The following is a 7740-nucleotide window of genomic DNA, read 5'->3' on the forward strand; positions in this document are numbered from 1 at the left end:
GCAGATACAAAGGAAAAGCTAGGTGTGGAAAATGCAATCGGTTTGGTCATACTGCAAAGGACTGTGATAGTCATAGTCACAAACAAGTAGCCAACTGTGCGAAGAAAGAAGAATTAACCACAGGAACTATGTTCTGTGCTTGTCACACTGCAAGTATGCAAGATAGAAGTGTATGGTTTGTGGACAGTGCATGCAACAATCACATGACATCTCCAGAGTCTGTGTTAATAAACATTGACATAACTGTGACTTGTAAAGTTAAAATGGGCACTGGAGATCTTGTACAAGCAACTAGAAAAGGAACTCTAGTGGTTGAAACTTAGCGTGGGAAAAGATATATAAATAAAGTGTTGCTTGTTCTGGGTTTAGATGATAATTTATTAAGTGTAGGCCAGATGATGGAGCATGGTTACTATGTTCTATTTGGGGGTAACATGGCAGTTATCTTTGATGATAGTATCCTCAATAATGTTGTAGCAAAAGTGGTCATGGGAGGAAATTGATGTTTTCCTCTTTCACTAGAATCTATAACACCCGCAGCAAGAAAAGCATCAGTGATTGAAGATTCTTGGATCTGGCGCAAAAGGCTTGGACACTTGAACTTTGTTAGCTTAAAGAAGATGTAGCAAAAGGAAATGGTACTTGGATTACCTGTTTTGACAAAAATGGAAGATTTGTGTGAATGGTGTGTTTCAGGGAAACAACACAATTTGACAAAGAAAAAGCATGGAGAGCAAATTATCCACTTGAATTGGTATACACAGACTTGTGTGGACCAGTGCAAAATGAGTCCATTGGAGGAAATAGGTATTTCATCACATTCATAGATGATTTTTCAAGAATGTGTTGGGTATATTTCCTCATAAATAAGTCTGATACCTTCAATGTGTTCAAGAAATTCAAAGTCTTTGTTGAATTGCAAGGTGGATTCAGTTTGAAGAAGCTAAGGAGTGATAGAGGTGGTGAGTACACCTCACATGAATTTCAGGATTACTGTGCAAGCATGGGAATGAAAAGGCAACTGACCATTGCCCACTCTCCTCAGCAAAATGGAGTTGCTGACAGAAGAAATAGAACAATTGGTGAGATGGCAAGGTCTATGATGACATGAGAAGGGAATTCCTGTGATTTTTTGGGCAAAAGCAGTGAGCATAGCTGTGTACCTTCAAAATAGATGCTTTACAACGTCTGTGTTGAACAAAACACCTTTTGAAGCTTTCACATGTAGGAAGCCTGGAATTAAGCATCTGAAAGCATTTGGTTGTATTTGCTATACTCATGTCCCATCACCCTTGAGGCATAAATTCGATGACAGAACCAGAAAGGGAGTTTTCATGGGATATGGAAGTTGTGAAATGGGATTTAGAGTGCATGATCTGCAATCTAAGAAAATTGTACTCTCAAGGAGTGTAATTTTCAGTGAAAACAAGTCATGGAATTGAGAAAGAAATCAAGTAGAGTCTACGAACATTCTAGGAACATATGCCACAGCCGTCGCAATCCATGTAGCGCAACAAATCCATGTAGTGGGATAAGACTTGAAAACGTGAGTTTGACCTGTAAATGGAAAGATTGTTGGCATTGTTCAACCAAACAGTTGTTTGTAATATTGAAGATGAGATTAGGCATGAAATACATGTACGTAAATATTATTAATATTCTTTTTATAGGTCCACTAATATTCTTTTAGTACATAAATACCATTCTTGCCTAAAATTTTAAAACTACCACCTATAAATACATCTTTATTGTCCACTAATTGCACACATATCACTTTTTAAGAAATTGTGTTCTCTCTCAACTCTCTAGGCTCTGTCTCTCTCTGTTGCTCAGCTCTAACTTTCTCTTCAGTCTTTCTCAGTCTCTCTTGCGCAACTCTCTCTCTCTCTCTCTCTCTCTCTCTCTCTCTCTCCCCGATGCAGTGGTCTTCCTCCCTTAGCGGTGTCTGTTCATCAAAGCTTAACTCCACGGTTCACATCCACAAGGTACTGTTCATCGTCATTTTCTTAGGGTTTAGGGGTTTTTCTGAATTTGGTTTAGGGTGTATGGGTTTGTATGAAATTGGTTTAGGGATTTCTTCGAAATTGGTTTAGGGTTTTAGGGTTTATGGATTTCTATGAAATTGGTTTAGGGGTTTCTCTGAAATTGGTTTAGGGTTTATGGGTTTCTATGAAATTGGTTTAGGGGTTTCTTCAAAATTGGTTTAGGGTTTAGGGGTTCCTTGGTACACCACATCTTTCTTACCCTTTAATTTTGCTGAGCCTTGATTTTTAGATGCTTGTATTAACTACAAACTGGCAGTCTCTTTGGTTATGTGGAATGAATTTGAGACGTGTGCTATATTTTAACCCAAGCAATGACATTCTCAGCCTGTATAACTATCTAATAATATCTATTATATTATAGCATGGGTTCGTCCGAGTGCTTAACGGTGTTTATCACGTTTGCATCTCATGCCTGAACTCCTTCAGTTCTCTCGGGCAGCTGTCAAATTCTTTGAAAATAATTGTCCACTATTAATTTGTTGATGACTTACCTTGTTATATGTTCATTTTACAATACAGACTTATGTTTTATGCATTCATAGTAACTTTTTTTGGTTAATTATATTACACTAGGTTGATACTCATTTGTTCGTTTGTGGAGGCATTCTTTTGGTTTTTCTTGAACTCTATCCCCCATATACGTTAAACAAGGTTTCTTTCCACTAAATATGAACATCAATGAACCTCTCTTCTATTTGGATCCGATATAAGTTTTCTTTCTTTCTTAGAATTAAAAAAACTCTTGATTTTCAGGGCTACAGACATTCAAGGCATCTAATGAATAATCCTAGAATGTCAGTGTTAGTGCTCTTGTTGGAAAAACTTCTTATCTTTTCAAAATTGCATCTTGTGCTGTCTATAACACCTCAACCTAGGAATGCATGTTAATTGCTTCACTCAAACATATTGTGTGCAGCATGGCAACTATTTTTTTTCCCCTTTTCCAGAAAAGATTATTAAAGACTATGCACAATACGCTTATGAGAAAGCCACAGCCAAATTACAATAAGAAAAGATCAAACACTCAAATCCAACAGGACGCAGCTTATGAAGTTACCTGATTTGGAATTTTGTTATTGTAGTCTTTGTTATTATTTGAAAGGATTTTAAATTTTAAAACGTTTTATTTTCCGTTTTAATTTTTGGCTAGTTTCTTTTATTTATTATAGGAGTTACAAATTGTTTAATTTTCAGTTTTTATTTTCTATTCATTGCCACCAACTTTTATGGTTAAATGTGTTTGGAGGTTACGAGTTTTGGATGCCTATAAAAGGCCACTCCTCCTTCACATTTTAAAATACACTACAATCAGATTTCTCTATTCTCATACTTTCACATATTCCATACTTTCTATATTATTTTTGGGCAACGGTTCTGTGGCTTGGAGTTTTCTATCCGACTGTGAACGTGCTCATAGCGGATCTTAAGCCTGCGTATTGGGGTCGTATCTTGGAGTCTTGTAGACCGTCATTACCTGCACGTAGGGAGGCTACAAAGGCTTTAGGACAGCGTCTTTGACGTGCTTTCACTATACCAGGCTTGCTTTCTTAATCTTAACTTGTTTTATTTATTTGTTTACTTGGCTCTTTATTTTACTTTACTGTTTAATATTTATTTTGTATATTATTTATATCTAAAAGTTTTGAATAAGAATTTTATAAAAAGGGAAAAACCACAATTTTTAGTAACAATCTAAAGCCTTTGTATGTTAAAATTATTCTTACTGTATTTGTTGTTGCTATAAGTTTCTCCAAATCGTAAACACTCTCTGTCTTCATTAGCTGTGTTTTCCTATTATTGCTTGTCTATACAGTTTTCAAAACTATAGCTTTAAAGTCCAAAGTTAAGGTTTTTCATTTTAAAAAAAGGGGTCAGCAACACATTTTCATAGTCAAAGCTTTAAAGTCCAACTTTAAAGAAAACCTTTTTACCAATATTAAACCTCTAACCTAATTGGTCTGCACCTTTGTTTTTAAAAAAAAACTTATTAAAGTTATTATTCAAAACCTTAAGTACCACTGTTGGAAAGTTTTAGTTACTCGTTTCAGTTTTGCTTGTGTTTTGATTGCTCACACGCTTTGGTTACCAACCCCAAACAAATTTAAAAATTAATTAAGTGCATCAGATTTTGTAACCGTTGTTTTAAGACAAAATTAAAGTTAGATATTTTGTCATAAATTTGGCACGTTTGTTTCTTTAAGTTATTGTTTGTCCACCAACTGTTTGATTAATATTCAATCTTAATTTCTATTATATTTAAATTTCAGATTTTGTTGCTTCATTACTGTTTATTGGAATTGAAATGGATAGTGTAGAAACCAATAATGTTAAACCAGGAAAATTTAATGGGACAAATTTTAAGAGGTGGCAAAGACAACTTAAATATTGGTTAACTGTTTTAGGGTTAGTTTCTGCCCTAGAAGATCAAACCACACCTGATAAAACTACTGAAACCACTTCTAAAACTAAGGAGAAGATGACCAAAGAAGAATTAGAATATCATTGCCATAATAGAATCCTTAGTGCTCTCTCTGATGATCTGTATGATGTTTATCAAGATACTAAAAATGCAAAAACTTTGTGGGATGAATTAGAAGCTGAATATGGGATAGAAGATGCGGGAATAGATCGTTTTACAATCTCAAACTTTAATAACTATATGATGGTTGAGAATAAAACTGTAAGTGAACAAATTCATGAGTACCAAGATTTTTTAAGGAAAATAGAACTTAAGGGTACTAAGTTTAGTGAAGAGTTTAAAGTCTCTTGTCTCATAGATAAATTACCCCCAAGTTGGTTAAACTTTGCAAAAACGCTTAGGCACAAACAAGGAGTTTTAACCTTAACCCAAGTTTTAAACTCCCTTAGGATTGAAGAGAAACATAAATCAAGTAACAAGCCTAAGGAAGAAAAGACAAATGTGAACCTAGTGGAAAGTTCAAACAATAGGAATCGTTTCCAATCTAGAAGGAAATCTTTCAAGAGGACAAACAGAAATAGCCAACCCAACCATAATCAAATCAACTGAAACCAAAATCGCCAGCATAATAGACCCCATAACAATTCCAATGGCAATAGGGATCAACCATGCTTCGTTTGTGGAAGAACAAATCATTGGGCCAAAGACTGTCATTACAAGAAGACCGAGCCCTACAAGCCCAAGCCTAAGTGGAACAAAGGACAAAGTGGTCCTAAAGCCCAAGTGAATGTGTTGGTGGATCAAGATGATCAAGATGAACCCAATCTAAGGTATAGTTTTAAGCCTCTAGTTAATGTCGCATATTTAAGTAATAGTGATTGGTGGTTAGATTCTGGGGCAAACGTACATGTGTGTTTTGACAAACGGTTTTTCAAAAATTACCAGAACTCAAGTGGAGGAAGTGTAACCCTAGGAAATGACACCGTCGCACAAGTACGTGGAATAGGAGAAGTGGAATTGAAGATGACATCTGGGAAGACTCTAACTCTCAAGGATGTGCGACATGTTCCTGAAGTGAGGAGAAATCTTATCAGTGGATCGTCCTTAGTAAAACAAGGATACAAAATTGTAATGGAGTCGAATAGGATTGTTATTACTAGAAACGATGTCTTTATTGGAAAAGGATATGTTTGTGATGGATTGTTCAAAATAAATGTAGTTTTTGAAGATAATAAAATTTCTCCTCAAGTTTTTAACGTTGAATCTTGTAATGTATGGCATGGAAGGTTAGGACATGTAAGTTTGAGCAAAATCAAAACGTTAATGGATCTTGAGCTAATCCCTAAGTCTAACATAGACCTTAAGCATAAATGTGAAGTGTGTGTTCAAGCCAAACAAACTAGGAATTCTTTCAAACCTGTAGAGAGAAACACCCAAATCTTAGAGCTCATACATAGTGATGTGTGTGATTCAAATAGGTCTCCTACTAGAGGTGGAAACAAGTACTTTGTGACTTTTATTGATGACTTCTCTAGGTATTGTCATATTTATCTTATTAAGACAAAAGATGAGGTGTTTAATAAACTCAAGATTTATAAAAATGAGGTAGAAAACCAATTGGAGAAAAAGATTAAAAGACTTAGATCTGACAGAGGTGGAGAGTATACCTCAAATGAGCTTGGAGTGTTTTGTGAAGAACATGGAATTATACATGAAGTTACTCCACCATATTCACCCCAATCTAATGGAGTGGCTGAAAGGAAAAATAGAACCCTGATGGATATGGTAAACTCTATGCTTCTTAGTAGTGGACTACCTGAAAATTTGTGGGGGGAAGCAATGTTAACTGCTTGTTTCATACTTAATAGGATAACATTGAAGGATAATGAGAAAACTCCTTATGAGTTATGGAAAAGAAGATCACCTAACCTTAGAATCCTAAAAGTGTGGGGGTGTTTAGCTAAGGTACTCATACCCGATCCAAAGAGAAAGAAAATAGGTCCTAAGACTATAGACGCAGTTTTCCTCGGTTATGCGAAAAATAGTAGTGCCAATAGATTCCTGGTGATTAACTCTGAAGTAAAGGAGGTTGCAAACAACACAATTATGGAAGCAAGAGATGCTACATTCTTTGAAGATATTTTCCCGTACAAGACAAGAATTTCTAAGGAAGTACAAATAAGTGAAAAGCCTTCTAGCTCAACTACGATTGAAAATTTAGAATCTCAAGAACTTAGAAGAAGCAAAAGGGCGAGAATTGAGAAGAACTTTGGAGATGATTTCTATACCTTTCTAGTAGAAGGAGATCCCACAACTTATAAGGAAGCCGTTATGTCTGTGGATGCACCATTCTGGAAAGAGGCTATAAATGATGAGTTTCAATCTATAATTCAAAATAACACATGGATGTTAACGAATTTGCCTGCTGGAAATAAAGCGATAGGGTGCAAGTGGGTGTTTAGGAAAAAGTTGAAACCTGATGGAAGTATTGATAAGTACAAAGCGAGATTGGTAGCTAAGGGTTTTACACAAAAGAAAGGGATAGATTATTTTGATACTTACTCACCTGTTTCTAGGATTACCACCATAAGGACCTTGATAGCTTTAGCATCTGTGCATAATTTAGTGATTCATCAAATGGATGTGAAGACAACGTTTCTAAATGGAGACTTAGATGAAGAGATCTATATGGAGCAACCCGAAGGATTCATAGTTAAGGGCCAAGAACACAAGGTGTGCAAGTTGGTTAAATCTTTATATGGCTTAAAGCAAGCTCCTAAGCAATGGCATGAGAAATTTGACAAGGTGATTCTAGATTATGATTTTAAGTTTAATGGTCATGATAAATGCGTTTACTATAAAGAGAATAATGGAGAACACGTAATCTTGTGCCTATATGTTGATGACATTTTGATCTTTGGGACGAATTTAGAGATTGTGAATAATGTGAAGTCATACTTATCTAGGAATTTTGACATGAAAGATATGGGAGAAGCAAATGTAATCTTAGGAATGAAAATTGAGAAGACGACACAAGGAATCTCTCTAAGTCAATCTAGTACTATTGAGAAGATGTTGAAGAAGTTCAATTACTTTGAGTGTAAGCCCACACCAACACCTTATGATCCCAATGTTCATTTAAAGAAAAATCAAGGTGAACCGTTTTCTCAGCTGAAGTACTCCCAGATGATAGGTTCTTTGTTGTATATTGCAAATAAGACTAGACCAGACATTGCTTATGCTGTTGGAAGGTTAAGTAGGTATACACATAATCCA

At 35.4% G+C, this 7740-nt stretch overlaps 1 long non-coding RNA gene across 2 annotated transcripts; it reads right to left on the minus strand.

Moving 5' to 3' along the window:
• Positions 1-5042: 5042 nt before the first annotated feature.
• Positions 5043-7115, minus strand: LOC117635566. Of its 2 annotated transcripts, none has more exons than XR_004586899.1 (3): positions 7031-7115; positions 6753-6815; positions 5043-5533 (listed from the first exon to the last, which is right to left on the minus strand). It is a non-coding gene; the product is annotated as an uncharacterized LOC117635566 (long non-coding RNA). The 2 variants fall into 2 exon arrangements; XR_004586900.1 differs by having other exon boundaries at positions 6753-6847.
• Positions 7116-7740: the final 625 nt, after the last annotated feature.

Source organism: Prunus dulcis, chromosome 7 (genome assembly GCF_902201215.1).
Source record: "Prunus dulcis chromosome 7, ALMONDv2, whole genome shotgun sequence".
NCBI lineage: Eukaryota > Viridiplantae > Streptophyta > Magnoliopsida > Rosales > Rosaceae > Prunus > Prunus dulcis.